The 13,838-nt window shown below is 44.8% G+C and overlaps 1 protein-coding gene across 4 annotated transcripts in view; it reads left to right on the forward strand.

Moving 5' to 3' along the window:
• Window positions 1-2,024: 2,024 nt before the first annotated feature.
• RESF1 (retroelement silencing factor 1) overlaps window positions 2,025-13,838 on the forward strand; it is a 50,900-nt gene continuing 39,086 nt past the window's right edge. Inside the window, exon 1 of one of the 4 annotated variants that reach the window (XM_043518325.1) lies at window positions 2,025-2,303. The gene's annotated coding sequence lies outside the window, so the exon portion shown is untranslated. Of the gene's footprint in view, window positions 2,304-6,952; window positions 7,635-13,838 lie in introns of those variants that run through there. The other 3 variants (XM_038391701.1, XM_038391721.2, XM_043518308.1) reach the window with 3 other exon arrangements.

Genomic DNA, 13,838 nt, shown 5'->3' on the forward strand with positions numbered 1-13,838 from the left:
TCAGACCACACTGCAGAACCGCTTAGCCTTGGACTATCTCTTTGCAAACCGGGGGGGTGGGGGGTGGGAGGGTTGTGCTCTTGTTAACTCAAGCTGTTGTGTCTTTGTGAATCAACACCGCAGAGTGGAAACTGATATCCACACCCTTATGCAGCAGGCCACCTCGCTTCACTGTGTCACCCTTGACGACACCGGTACCGGATTCCATGAGGCCTGGAGCTGGCTCACCTCCTGGCTGCCAGACTTGGGAGCCTGGGGAAAGCATATTTTGTACCCCATTCTTATGGCTGTTTCTGTTTTTGTATTATTCTTTGTATGCCTACAATGCTGTAGTATGTGCTGCCGGAAAATTTTAATCTTGCATCGAGGTTATTCTGCCCCAATATAGTTTACTGATGTACATAAGAAAAGGAGGGACTGTTAGGGGAAATCAACCTAGTTAGCATATGTGATTCCATTTTGGGTTTCCTCTCGGCCATTAACTAGAAGTGAGCACATCACGTACCAAGGAAGGAAAGATCCTTCAAGGTGGACAGCTGGACAGTTTCGAGATAAAGGAAACAAAGGAGACAGGAACCAGCCGACATGCCTGAAATAGTTGCCACTTCAGCCTTTTTGCATGGGGAAGGTGGCTGCAGGGGATTGGTAATAGATAAGGAGAAGGCCTTTTTATTGGTTTAGGCCACCTGAGGCACACAGACAGGATATTTTGCCAACAGTATATAATCTTTGTGCAACCTATAATCGGGGTCCTGTTCTGCTTAACAGAGTGGTACCACGCTCGAGTGTAATAAACCTACAAATTTTGAGATACTTTGCAGTTTGTCTTTATTTGGTTGCCTCAGCCTAGAAACGAACTGTACGTGTCCTAACTGGAATAATTCGTAACAAGAAGGACTGTTGTTTAAGCATCAACAAAATCATTCATCTTCTCCTGTCTTTCCTGGTATGGCTCTGCAGCTAGCACAATAGTTTGACAGGTTCTGCTAAGCTTTCTGCATGTAGAGAGATTAAAAGCATTCATCTTCAATGCACTCCAAAGTGATACAATTTAGCAAACACACAAAGCACTTTACATATATTTCACTTATTTAGTACTAGCTACTGTCTTATAGTAGTTACACAAACACCATATTCAATTATGTTTGTAGTTACAGAAATAAAGCAAAGTACGCTTTTTATGCATCTGCTAGTGAGAACTGATTTTGTAGTCTTTTAGCATAATTTCATTCCTTATATGGAAATTGTCATTGCAACATTGCTTTTTCAGACAGTATTTTCCCCCTTCTCCTTTGGCCTAGCTCAAAGCATTACGGGACCCTGGTTCCATTATCATCAACACCAGGCCACTTCTCCTTTGGCCTAGCTCAAAGCATTATGGGACTCTGGTTCCATTATCATCAACACCAGGCCACTCTAATTCTGGACTAAGTGCCTTTGCAGCCCAGTGTGTAGCTGAGGTTGCTTCCCGTTGTTATTTGTTTTCTGCAATCAATCAGTCAATCAATACGACAATAACAGGGTTTTGTTTTATTTGCAAATTTATGAATTTTCACCAAACCGACCCCTAAGGTATGCTGGGTTTATTCCAATGGGGGAGGAGGGAAAGAGGGAGGGGAAAGAAAGAGAAATGCCCCCACCCCAATATTTTTATTTCACATTTTTGTTTTCAGTGATCAACTGGCCCACTTGCATCAGCGGGGGGGCCCTCTTTGCTGAACAATTTCCAATTCCTTGAAAAAGCCTCTTCACTGCTTGCAACCCAAATCCCCCCTCCCCCATAAACTTTGGCTCAGCAGCTCCCCCCCCCCCCCACCGCGGCTGCGGGACTCGGAGCGGCTGCAGGGCAGCCTTGGGGCCAGACGGCAGCCCCTCCCCACTTCGCTCGGCTTGGGGGAAGCAGTGCGCGGGGGCCTGGCGCTGGGCTCTGCTCACACGGTGCGGCTGGGGGCGGTTGGAATGAGGAGGACGCTAGGACCGCGCGAGACACAGCCTTCCGGCCGCCGCCGGCTCCTCTGGGGCGAGCGTTCCTAGGGGCGGGTCCAGGCAGACGGGGCGGGGCCGGGCAGTTTGCGGGTCAGTCCGGGACCCGGTTGGAACGCGGCGCTCGGGCAGCGCGCGAGCAGAGCCGAGGCAGCGTCTCGCGCTCCCTGGGGACCAAGAACGGTTCCCGCCCCCGCCCCCGCCCCCGCCCCACAACTCCATTGGCCGCGCCTCGTTCCAGCTCCCGCCGCCGGCTGCGCTTCCCAGGGACCGTCCGTCCCGCCCGCCCGCCTCCCTCTCCGAGCCCGCTACATGCTCAGGTACCTGCGCGGCCGGCGGGGAGCGCGCGGGAGAGGTGGCGGCCGGGCTGCGGGGCACTTGGGCAAGAGGAACCTTCCCGCCCCGGCTCGCTGAACCGAGGCGGACTGTAGGGATAACCGCCCCCGCGTCCCTCTCACTGGGCGGCGCTGCGTCCCTCCGCGGGGGGGGGGGGGTCGTATCAGCCTCGCTGCCCCGGTGGGGGGGGGGTCGCTGCTCCTCCGAGCGGGGCGGGAGCTGCGGGTCATCAGCTTGCGCCGCCGTCTGCGGCTCCAGGGGCCCCCCCAGTGGGGGCGGGGTGAGCGGCCCCAGGGAGCCGTGTGCCGGGGGAGGGGAGCTGCCTCCGCCCAACTCTTCACCGCCGGGAGTGTTTGGAGCCGGCCTCGTTGCTTCCTGTGAGCCGCCGATCCGAACAGGGGTTGGTTCTCGGCGGCTGGGGCGGGGGGCTTTGTCTCCGGGCCTCGGAAGGGAGCGGCGCCTCCAGGCTTTCATTGTAGCCGGTGCCAAGGGAAGGAGGCTGGGGCCCAGGCGTGTCCCCAGGTTAGTCCCTGCGCCAGCCCGTGTTGCTTTGCCGTCACTAAAACGGGCTCCCTGGGATCGCACAAAGGATATAAATTTCCCAGGGGTTCGTCTCCTGGGTGCGCGATGCTCCGCAGTTATTCATTACGGTTTTCAGGGGGTATGTGCAGGGAAACGCAGTGATTAATTGCATCTCAAAATACACACGCACAGTTTATTGTTCATGTATACGAGGGAAATAATGACACTTCGGTGTTCCTGTTATTCAAAACTGTTCGGAGTTTACACAGACCTCAGTGCATATCTATTTGGATGGTATTAGTTCAAATGGTGTAAATGGAATGATTCAGTGGTTTTGTACACAGCATTCAGATGTCCATAGCCCATAGAGACATCTGCATTAACTGCCTAGCACCCAGTTCATATTTGGCAAACAGCAACACAACTTGTATCTTGCTTCTGACCTATTCTGCGTATCAAAAGAACCGGTTAGGACAACTGAACTACTAGTTGGATTCTACAATAAAGGTTAGCATGACTACAAAGTAATTCAATTCGCTAACAGTTTTGTTTGATAATTTCACATACACAATTAAAAGTTTTCTATTTAGTGTGCATAGTATCTTCTGAATAGATGCATCTTTAGAATAGATGGTGTTGAGATTTCCACTATTTCTAAAACTTGAGTTCCATGTTTTGTCTTGGAGATATCACTTTAGTTTTACTCTTCTAACACTCCTTCAACTGTTTATACATTTGAACGGCTTCAACCAGAGAGACTAGAAAGACCTGCCATAGCCCAGGGCACTCACCTGGGAGGGGGCAGATCCTTCAGATTCCTGTTCTGGCCAGATTATGCTCAGATACAAAGGTGGTGACCCTGACATAAGAACCATTATAGACTAGTGCAGATTAGAATTCTTTTGAACACAAAGGAAAATATAGTTTCCAAAGATGTTTTCATGTTCAATTCAAGCTGGTAACTTTGGCAATGTAAGTAAAAATCCCCCAGTCGTCAGTTTTTGTGACATGCTGATCTCCATATATCCCTCAATACCATGGTCCGTCCATTCAGTACTTGCATTTATGATTCAGCCTAGAACCATTAATGCACATCTAAGGTTATACTGTGAGGATATAAAACTCTGGCTTGGCTAGAAGGGACACCCAGAAGCTGAGTGGTGTGACTGAACTACCAAACCCATCTGTAGAGCTAAAGAAGAAGAGAACTTTCATCATAAGGGACATAAATCGTTAGCATCACAGATGTGATGAACTGGAATTCACTGAAGTGCACTCAAAACATAGTTTATGCTATTTGCAAGGCCAAAGCATACAGCGGAAAAAGGAAATACAAGAACAGAATCACTAAAACTTGCTCTCATGCCATTGGAAGGTTCTCTCTACAAATAAAAGCTGAAGAGGCTTGTCTGTGCTCAGAAAGCTGTTGGAATGCTGAAGATTGTGAGTCTTAAGAACCATGTTGTACAGCCCTCTCAACCTTTGGTTTTTTTGACCATTGGGCTTAATAACAGGCTTCCTTACTCTAGCCAGCCTCGCAGGATGACTTTAAAAAAAAAATAACAACCTCACCATAGTAAGTTATGACTACGCTTTGATTCTTGTAGGTGAGCCAGAGTCCCACCATGCCTTGTGTTTTATAATTCCTTGTATTTAAGCTTAACGCAATAGGGCAGATAAAGTAATCAATAAGCTGAATTTTGCTTGACCGTAGCATATTGTTAGTGATAGATTGTTTGTTTGTCCTCTGACCCAGTGACTATTAGGAAATGTGTCCAGATGGCCAGAAAAGGGCTCCTTGTGATTGAGGAAGGGGGTAGCTGTTTTCTGTAATTGATGAAATAATGATCTTTTGAGAGATGCTTTAGTTTATCAGGAAGCACTATAACAGATATTTTGTCATAATGATATGGCTACAGATATATTTTATGTTTGAACAATGCATTATTTTATCAAGAAGGATATTGATAAATTGAAGATGGTTCAGAGAAGAGCAGTCAGAATGATTAAAAGAATTAGGAAGCATGCCTGATAGTGATAGACTCTAAGAACCTGGGTCAGGCCAATGGTCCGTCTAGCTTAGTATTCTCTCTCTGTCAGTGGCCAGTACCAGAGCTTCAGGGAGAGTGTGCAGAATAGGGCAGTTGCAATGATCTTCCCCAGTTTTTCACTTCCAGGCTTCTGTCAGTCAGAGATTTAGGGCCACCTCAAGGTTGGTGTTGTATCCCTGACTCTCTTGGCTAATAGCTGTTGATTCTTCTTAACCAAGAGAAAGTTATGGGGTGACTTGATTAGTCTATACGAATCTACAGGGGGAACAAATGTTTAATAATGGGATCTTCAGTCTAGTAGAGGCAGATGTAACATGATTCAATGGCTGGAAGTTGAAGCTAGACAAATTTGACTTGAAATAAGGGGTAAATTTTGGATGGTGAGAGTAACTAATCATTGGAACAATTTACCAAGGATTGTGGTGGATTCTCCATGACTGACAATTTTTGGATTAAGTTTGGGTCTTCTTATTAAAAGATATAACCTAGGAATTGTTTTGAGGATGTTCTTGGCCTACATTATACAGGAGGTCAGACTAGATGACACAATGGTTTCTGCTGACCTTATCCCTGAAACAGGTGTCTTCAGCTTATCAATTTATGTAAACCAGTGCTAGTAAATATTAATCTTTTATGATTGCTTATGTGTATTAAGATCACGATTCTTTGGCCAAAAATTCCAGAATTTTTGCTGTGTTGGCCAAAGTGTTGTGTTGGAAAATTAACCACGCGCTGTGTTTGGTTCAGAACAAGCTTGAGGCCAGCGTTATTCAGGCATGCACATACAGGGAGAATCAGCCGGCGCTGCTCCGGTGTAAACAGAAATACAGGAGCTTATATTGCTGAAAACCACAGTTTGCCAAACCCACTTCCTTCAACAGCTTTTTCCTTATATGGCATGTAGTGCAAGCTTCAACAGTAGCTTTGCCTTACTTGGAGTTTAGAAAAAAACAAGCTTTTCCTGTTATTGACAGGTGTTTTCTTTGCAGTTAACGTTTTTTTCTAACTTCTAGCGGTTATTGTTACATTTCTTAAGCTGTGCTTTTGCATTTTGCCCTCAGTGGAATTTTCCTCACTCTTCTTATGCTTTATATACACAGTTAGCTTGAGCAAAGTTTTAGGCCTACTAGATTTTTATTTCACAGTGTGTCTAAAATAGTGCTTTATTTTAAATTGAGCTACTGCGAAACTAAAATCTGTTATCATTAGCAGGACTGTACTGTAATATCCACTCGCCTTATCCTGACCTCGCTGACTTTGTCCAGACGCGGAGAAAGGACTAATTAACAAAAGTTGGTGGTTGTCATAAATGTGCAATGTAATTGACCAGATGGGCAGGGAACATTTATTATAACAGATGTGTTCTATAATCAATGTAACAGCAAGCCACTGAGTAATGAATTGATTAATATCCACGTAATTAAGAGATAATTATGGCCACAGATGGCTCAGTATACTCCTTGGGGAATTCTGCACCATTGCACGTGTGCATATATTAATGAGCTGCACATGCTTTTAATTTTTTGCACAGAAAAAAGCTGCTGCAAAGTTGCTGCAGTTCCATCTTTTGCCCACCAGAGGGTGATAGAACATAGCAACTGCTGCCAACCAGCTAGGGAAGAGAGAGAGCCTGCAGAGCCTTCTTCACAGCACCTGTAGGGCCAGGTCAAGAGGCAGGGGCTATGGGGAGATGGACAGTGTGGGGCTGCTGGGGATTCACAGGCTCTCATAAGGGCTAGTGGGGGAGGACAGACTGGAGCAGGGACTGAATGGGAATGGAGGCACAGGGCCACGGGGGGGAGGGAGGTTCAGGGGCACATAGGGATGGGGGAATGGGCTAAGTGGGGGTACAGAGACATGGGGAAAGAGGGAGGGGGTGCAGGGCCACATGGGGATGGGGAGTGGGTGTCTTGAGTGGGGGTGGAAGGACACATGCCTGACTGATTGGGAGAGGCTAGGGGTCAGCCAGGGTCTGCATGGGGGAAGCTCCCTAACAGTGTGTCCTCCCCCCTCCCCCCCCCCCCCCCCCCGAAATCAATCTGTTCCAGAATTTTTATTTTTTTGGTGCAGAATTCCCCCGGGAGTATAAGTAGTGGTTAAATAGTTACTGCTGTCATTAGCTTATTGATTACCCAAGTTAAATAAGGTTAAAACATGAGAGAGAAAATTTCAGTAAAGCCATTCTGATATTGGAGAAATTCCTCAAACTCCATTTTGTGTCCCTAGCTTCCATTTGGAATAAGCAAAAGTCACTCTCTTCTGTTAGAAGTTGCATGTCACATAACATTGGATGCTGCGAGTCACATGGTCACTGAAAATAGGTTAATGGCAGAAGGTAGGTTAAAGTAGTTTAAAAAAAAAAAAGATGGGTCACCACAGGTCACAAGATATTTTCTGAGCTTATGTGACACTTGATTGATTACTTGAGCTTCAAATGAGGTAAACAGCATAAAATTGGCAGAAAGCCAAAATGCATTGGCAGAAAGCCAAGTGAGTGAAAGTTCAGCAGATCATAATTTTGAAGTAAACAACTGTCAGTGACCATGTGCAGTAAGGAACTGATAGCTGACAGGACAGTATAAAAGTAGACATTCAGGAGCAGTGAGAGCAGTAGGGAGAAGATTGGGATGGAGAGGACAGGAGCTCCCAGAGGAGTTGAAGTGATTGGGATGGAGCAGAGCCAAGCTGATAGCTTCCTGAAGCTGACGGCAACCAAGTGGCTGCAGCAGAAATCAACGGACAGTAAGCTTGCTAGTGATAATTATAGTGTAGCGTAGTATAGCATAAAGTATTATAGTGTGTGTGTGTAGGTTAATAAAGATGTATATATGTCAGCGATCTGTAACAAACTGGCCATCTGTTAAAGAGCATACTCACTCAAAATCATTTGAACTGTATACGTTACTGCAGTTTAAAATGCTTTTTAGCTTAGAATAAGGGGTTTGTATTTTATTTAGGTTTTTAGGTTATTACTGTATTAGAAATTTAGTTGCATTAATAAAAAGGTGCCTTGTTTTGGAAGGAATATTACCTGTCAATCATTTATTGGAAGGCTGTATCTCTGTTCTTCAAGTATTTCCTTAACTACCCTGGAAACCTGTACTTTAGGAAGGACGGATTAAGGGAGTAATAGGTAGGCTATTCTAGGGGCTCCCAAAACCTGTTTTTGGGTAACAATCCCTGGGGGTGGAAAAGGCTTGAATTTTTTTTTAAAATTCTAAACTAGTATGTATAGGGGAGGCTGTGGAATCTCCATCATTGGAGATTTATAAGAGCAGGTTAGACAAACATCTGTCAGGGATGGTCAAGATCAGTGGTGGGCAACCTGCGGCACATGCCCCACACGCAGCCCATCAGAGTAATTTGCTGGCAGGCCTCCAGACTGTTTGTTTACATTTGCACGGCACTGTACACTTGTGTTCTGTGTTGTAATTGAAATCAATATATTTGAAAACGTAGAAAAAGTTCAAAAATATTTAAATAAATGATATTCTGTTGTTTAACAGTGCGATTGATCATGGTTAATTTTTTTTAATTGCTTGACAGTCCTAGTTTAAATACATGTGTATAGCTACGGTGTACCCTCCTAGATATAAAAAAAGATGTACCAAATCTAGCGTAAAGATTCTATGTAGTTGTAAGTCATCATGTTTTAATGGTTATATCAACCAGTGAGAATGTACCTGTAGAAAATAACTGAAATACAAATGGAAAAGTTGATTAAAATTAATTTCAGTTGAGGCATTTAAATTGGTGATTTAAATTGCTTTGATTTAATTAATCCATCCTGCAAAATAAGGAATTAAAGAAGTGGTGACTATAGTGATGTATAGGACATCATTACCTACAGCTACAACTGTAAGCAGGTTTGCTTAATAACAAGGTCACTAAGGCAACATTGCCCTCATGTTAAGCATACTAGGCTGAAGCCAGTATTGCTTGTCTAAGTATCATTTCTATATGTCCAAATTTATGCATTAGAAATGACCCTTAAAATGATTCTCAATACAGTTAACATGATTGATCAGCTTCAGGGATTTCTAACAGTCATTATTATTAAGTGCAACTGTAGTAGCAAGCAATTTTTTGTAAGTTAAAAAAAATGTCAGTGGGTGATTACTTCATAAATAAGATCTCTTAACCATCACTGAACATAGTTTGATCATAACTCCGTATCAGTCACATGCTTTGTTCACTACGTCACTCATTTGTAGTAACAGACATCCTTTGTTACTTTGCTAAGAGTCCCTTTTTGGGCATCTGGATTAAATCAGCAAGATTTAAGGTAAAGAGTATATAGAGTACGCACATTCCTAACCACTAGTCACACACTAGCTGAGTCTAAAACGAAGTGCTGCACGATAAGGATTCTGTTCTTTGACCAAAGAATCATGACAGTTTAGTGTACACTTTGCACATTGGCTTTGGTGCTGTTCCTCAGTGGAATACTGTGCCCCTGTGTGGTGTCATTCATCTCACAGTAAATTGGTTGACATTGAATTGAACTTGACCATGTGCATCATCACAGGCATCCTGCACCCCACTCCTATTCATGGCTACCAGTTCTGAGCAACATAGCTCCTCCACATGTTCATCATGGAGAGTCTACAGGTGGACTGGTGGAAAAACTATGTGCCTGTCCAGATCTCCTACTGTATATGGACATCTTCAGTCACCCCAAAGCGCAATATATGTCGAGGCATCCACTATGGTCTCAACTGCCAGATTGGAAGCTATCAGCAGCTACCCTATGGCACAGTGAGTGGTCAGCTAAAGATGTTTGAAATATTTTTGCTTTTTGGTGATCCAACCATTTGACCACCGGGAATTGACCTTCTATGTCAGCTTTGGACTCTGCTGAACAGGTTCCAAAGTGGCCAAGGAATACGCGCAGCCAGCCTCTACGCTTGAGTCTGCACGATGACCCACGTTGTCAATGTCACTGCCGTCAGTCAATAGCTCATGATGTCGACGAATGTCAACTAACTAGACTTCATGGTAGGCTTAGGGCCCTTCATTCTGCTGATGAAACTGCTGTTGGGTATCTTGGCAAGCACCGTAAATGCTAGAAGAAATGTACAAAAGAATCATAAAATTAATATTTACAATAAAGCTCAAGTGATGTTGATGCTTGAGCTACTAACGCAGTGAGGATGCAACGACTCAAGTTTGGACAACTCTTCAGCTGTTAATCCAGTCAATGTGTGCTGCTAACCAAATCACTCTGTAGTTCCAGTGTTTTGAAGTGTGGTTGCTCTCACTTGAGCTAGGCTAACTCGGAATGCACTAACTCAAGCTAACTGTTACAGTGAAGACAAGCCCTTAAACTGTAAGCTCTTTGGGATAGGGACTGTCTTGTTGTGATGTTTGAACAGCGCTGGAAACAGAGGGGTTCTGGTCCATGACTAGGGCTTCTAGGTGCTATGATAATACAAATAATAATTAGTGATGTTTTGTTGAGCAAAGATTATATTATAACTTAAGTGTTTAGGTGAACCTGTTAATCCATCCTGTTCATGCATTGTATCTGTATATTCGTTGTTGAAGTGGACCTGACATGGATACTGTACCTACATCAGTGCATCCGATGAAGTGAGCTGTAGCTCACGAAAGCTTATGCTCAGATAAATTTGTTAGTCTCTAAGGTGCCACAAGTACTCCTTTTCTTTTTGCGAATACAGACTAACATGGCTGCTACTCTGAAACCTGTACCTACAATTTTTTTTAATAAAATCAGTTGACAGAATTCTTATAGTCTGGCCAACTCAGCAATTCAGATCTCAGTTCAGTACTTTTGGTGTCTTTAGAGAAAAACTCTTTCCAGAATCCAAAGCATATTGCATATCAAATATGGTTAAACAGAAAAGGGGAAAAACAAAACACTGACTGAAATCAGAACAGTCTCTAATTCATCTGTTCACTAGGTTTATAGAAGAAATTTGTATTCTTCTTCGAGTGCTGTCCCTTTGGGTGCTCCACTTCAAGTGTCGGTGCATCCCGGCACTGCTGAGTGGAGATTTTCAGTAGTAGTGCCTTGTTGGGATGCGTGTGCGCAGTAGCTGTCTTGCGGTGCTGTTGGCGATTCAACCAGTGCTCGCCCAGCCATCCTCTGCTGCAGACAGAGTTCCAATGGCAGTGTCACAAAATCATCTAGGAAAGAGTTAGAAATACTTACTAAGTTTAATCCTCAATAGTTAGTTCATTGTTGATCTAGGTTTCTGTTTTTAATCAGTTAAATTACCTTTTTTCAAAACAAACAAACAAACAAAAAAAAACCCTCCCTAAGGGAGTTACCCCCTGTTTCTTTTAGTTCCATGATTGAAGTTGGATTCTGAAAATGCCAGGCTCTCCTGGGTTTAAAAGATGTGCTGCTTATAAGGATGTGATGTCTGTCTCCGATAGACACTTACAGTGCTTCCATTGCTTAGGGGAGGAGCACATTCCCCAGAAATGATCCCATTGTAGCAATCTTAAAGCCAGAATGAGGAGGGACAGGGATCTCCTAGTCAAAATTATTCTTATGGATAAATCCCTCATACCACTGTTCGCTTTGGGAACAACCCCATCAGGGGATTCTCCAGGTGCCTCCTCCCTGGACAGATCGAGTACCCTCTCCCCCAGAAAGTTGAGGAATAGGGAGACATCTCCTGCTCATGGAGAACCATTGAAGAGAAAACTATCTCCACCAAGATCACTAACTGCAGCGCCGACAACCAGCAGGGTGAACATGCTTGATGCTCCTGGTGCGTCCGGCACCATCCGTACCAGGACCTCTGCTGACAGAGATAAGGATTGCGGACATAGGTCAACCTCTGAGGAAGGACATGGTGCTGACAGTACTTCAGCTAGCTATGCCACATCCAGCGGTGCCACATACTACGGAGCCAATACCTGACTGCACTAAGTTGGCACTAGTCAAGGCATGCACAAGCGGACAGGATCTATCTCCCAGGCTTCTATACATAAGAGCATGGCACCATGCCTCACTAAAGCGGCCGATAACAGAATTTCATCCACACCGGGATCACTAATACTCAGAACCAACAGTTCTCCGTTGCCTATGGCACCGGTACAACTGGACTCACCAAATGCCTCTAGATTCTCCAGTGACGAGGAAGCTGATGTTGATGAGGCAGACTTCTACTCTGGATATTCCTCTTCCTCAGGCAGGGAACGTCTACACAGGAACATGCCCCCATGGCTGACTAACCCGTGGATGTGCCCTCCTGCCCATGCCATTCCCAATGCAATGGGCATAGTGGGAGCCATGGGCAGTCTGCTGAACACAGAGATGCATGAGGATTCTGTAGAGGAATTGGATGATTCTAATAACCAAGAACAATCACCAACTCACAACTCATCTTCATCTCCGGATGAGGCAGTCATGCCACCCCCTCCCCCGCTCACCATTGCAGATGACTCAAAACAATTCAAGAGTTACTCCAAATGGGTGGCACAAAGCCGGAACATCCAGCTGGAAAAGGTGACTGAAAACCAACATCAGCTCCTCAAAATCCTACACTCAGCATCTTCAACTAATATTGCACTACCTATTAATAGCACACTGATGGAAACAGAATTATTGTGGCAAACATCAGCAACCATACCTCCAACATGCAAAAGGGTGGATAGAAATTATGTGCCCAGCAAGGGTATGGACTTTCTATTTTCACACCCTCAGCCAAACTCCTTTGATGGTGGAGGCGGCGAACCAGTGGGGGAAACAACCCCATTATAAAGCCACTCCACATGACAAAGACTTGAAGAGATTCGATTTGTTTGGCCGAAAAATGTACTTGTCGGCAACACTTCAGTTTCGCATGGCCAACTACAGAGCAGTACTAGCGAAATACGCCCATGATAATTACCAAAAACTCAACAAATTTGTGGCAGACATCTCAGAAGACAGAAGGGAGCAATTCCAATCCACCATCTCTGACTGTCAACTTGTGTCAAGGACAGCTTTACAAGCATCCCTTTACGTCGTGGACATAGCTGTTTGCACAACAGCTACAGCAGTAGTCATGAGGAGGGCCTCCTGGCTACAATCCTCTGGAATTTCAAAGGACCTCCAGACTAAAGTTGAGGAACTCTCCTTTGAGAGGGAAAAACTATTCTCAGCAAAAACAGATGAAGTCCTACACTCAATGAAGGACTGTTGAACGAGGCTCCGAACCCTGGGCATCTATACCCCCCCCCCACAGGTGTAGGAGATAGCAACCTTACCAGCGCAATAGAGACACAACCGGAGAGCAACAACAAAGGTCTTTTGATAACCAGAGACAAAGGCACAGACCACAGAGACGTTGTCCTACCTAATCCCAGGCTGCAATGTCCCAAGCACTTTCAAATGATGCAATTTTGAAGCGTTGTTTGAGAGTCTGACTGACTTCCCCTGACCACCAGCCTCAATAGAACCAGTAACCCAAGTTTTTGGTTATTGACTCCGAGCATTCTATGATATGTGGGCCACTATCACCATGGACCACTGGGTTTTGGAGATCATACAAATGGGTTATACCATCCCTTTTACCTATCCCCATTCCCTGTCCATCTTCAGGGACCCTTCTCAGAAGCACCTTTTGAGAGAAGAGGTAGATCACCTTCTACAATTAGGGGCCGTGGAACAAGTTGTAACACAACACAGAGGGAAAGGGTTTTACTCCCACTATTTCCTGACTCAGAAGAAAAACAGAGGTTAGAGACCCATACTAGATCTCAGAAAACTCAACAATTTGTCCGCAACCACAGATTCATAACCGTCACAGTTAACTCGATCATCCCAGCTCTTGAAGAGGGAGACTGGTTCTCAGCCCTTGACCTACAATGATGCTTACTTTCACATTACTATCTATCCTGCTCACAGATGATTCCTACGATTCACAGTGGGACAAGATCACTTCCAATGCAGAGTACTGCCATTTGGACTGTCAGTGACTCCATGAG

This window comes from Dermochelys coriacea, chromosome 1, assembly GCF_009764565.3.
Source record: "Dermochelys coriacea isolate rDerCor1 chromosome 1, rDerCor1.pri.v4, whole genome shotgun sequence".
Lineage (NCBI taxonomy): Eukaryota > Metazoa > Chordata > Testudines > Dermochelyidae > Dermochelys > Dermochelys coriacea.